Source organism: Trachymyrmex septentrionalis, unplaced genomic scaffold (genome assembly GCF_001594115.1).
Source record: "Trachymyrmex septentrionalis isolate Tsep2-gDNA-1 unplaced genomic scaffold, Tsep1.0 scaffold30, whole genome shotgun sequence".
Lineage (NCBI taxonomy): Eukaryota > Metazoa > Arthropoda > Insecta > Hymenoptera > Formicidae > Trachymyrmex > Trachymyrmex septentrionalis.
The window spans coordinates 20047-22241 of record NW_017305463.1 but is presented as its reverse complement, the minus strand read 5'-3'; positions in this window follow the sequence as shown (position 1 = coordinate 22241).

Genomic DNA, 2195 nt, shown 5'->3' with positions numbered 1-2195 from the left:
TATTTTTCAGAATAATATTCATTCTAAAAGTTTTAGAGAATATATTTGAAAAGAGAATGCTTAATTCATAAGATTTATTTTCAGTTATTGTACGATAAATATAAAACGAATGATTATTCCATAAAGACATTTATTTCTCCTGTGTCTTCAGATAAAGCTGTAAAGTCTTCTTCAGGTTTCACTCTAATTATAATTATGTTCTTGTTTTGTGTATTGTTACTTATGTCCGTTTGCAATGATTTTCCTATATTTATATGTGAAAATATATGAAGATTATCTCCATTATTTTAAATAAAATTAATAGTTTTCAATACATAAATATTTCATAAAATATGATTCCCCTCCTCTATAATTGTTCTGTACACAAAAGTACTTAAAAATATTAAAAAATTAATAGTTTACGAGGATTTTATACTTTATTTTGGTAAATTTACAAAAAATATGAAACATCCAGAATAAACTATTCATTTTTTTATAACTGTACCTTAATATTTTTACACACAGGGTAATAAAATAAATCAATTAAATAAAGAAAACATATTGTTTCTTTTCAAACAAAATGTGAAAATTGCATTAACTTTTTTTAAAATTACAATAATTATGTGTTTTCTTTGCATCAATTGATAATTAATAATTCATGTTAACACTCATGCAATTGACAAGTCTCAAATAATTGACTGTAATCGGAAAAATAATTATCAAAATAGAGAAGAAAAAATATAAAAATTTAATTATTTTTATTATTTTTTCAACCTAATCCTAATAATTACCCTGTAGGTTACATATACAAGAAAGTAAGTTTCGTTTTTAAATTTGCCACCGCATGCGATAGTGCGTATGGGTGTCAAAAATAAAAACAATAAAAATAAAATGACAAACATTTTAGAATCGAAATCGGTCTCGTTTCTTGATAGTACGACCACTTCGGATCTTTAAGCTCGTTTTTTTCAATGGTTTCGATTCCTCTTTTGGGATAGCTTTTGGGATTCCTCAAGGGTGGTAATTGCAGGTCTCTTAGTAGTCTCTGACGTCGTAATAGTAGACCCGATAAAATTGTCAGCTTCAAGACTGGAGTGTCCAACTTCCAAAGGAATTAGTCTTTGGATGGGTCGAATCAGTTCGTCTTTACTCGTTTTATCACATGTAACCATCTTTTCCGGGGTACTTCTCTAATGACGGCGAACAGCCAGCCCAATCGTTTTTGCAAATTGTTTTCGATAAGCACGATGTCTCCGATAACTACAGGCGTGAAACTACTTGTTGAGTTTAATTCGTCTAGATAATTGTTCCAAGTACCGTATATGGAAATGTTTTCTAAACTCTTCTTTCCGTATCCTCTTAGCGTATCCTCTTTGCAAAGTAGGACTGGTAAACTTGATCCAAGTCTGGAACGCCACTTTCTCGAATATCACTGATGAACATCGAGTGAGCGCCGTGATCTCAGTATTTTCCTCTCAAATAAGTAAGAGGTCTTGAATTCATAGTAGCTTCGCAGTCGCATAGAACAGTGTTCATTTCTTTGTAGCTCAATGAAGTTCTTTTTAATGTCCTCTTCAATAGATCTTTAAGGAGACGGATAAGTCGCTTCCACCATCCTTCCCATCAAGCAGCTGAAGATGGATTAAAATGCTATGTTATCTCATTGAGGGCACAATATTGGAAAATTTTTCACCATTAATCTTCTGCAATAGGTTCTTAGCCTCTACAAAATTTTTCCCACTATACGAGTACACTACAGTAGGGCTTCCTCGACGTGTAATGAATCTTCTAAAGGTTTCTAGGAATTCTTCTGTTGATAGATGTAACTGTTGAGAATGAACGTGACACGCTTAGATCAGTAGCACAGGTCGATAAACTCAGGGATGGCGCTAAACGGAACTAGAAGAACTTATCGATCGAAATGTATCGAGAGAAAGTCCTGTCGTTACTCTTACGGATACTTTTTTCTGTTTTTATGATTAGCTACCGTTACTGTTCTCTAGTATTTTTCTGTTCGATTCATTATAATTATCTGAAGTTCTCATATATACATTCAGTTTGACATAATTCTGTATTTTTTCAACTTTTATTAAAAGCTATTATATCACAACACGCTGTGTCTTGAATCTTTACTTCATCAAGCATCCCTGGCGATAGATTGCTAACAGTAACCAACTCCAAGTGAACTGCACAGTAAACAAACAGATGTAAGCCTT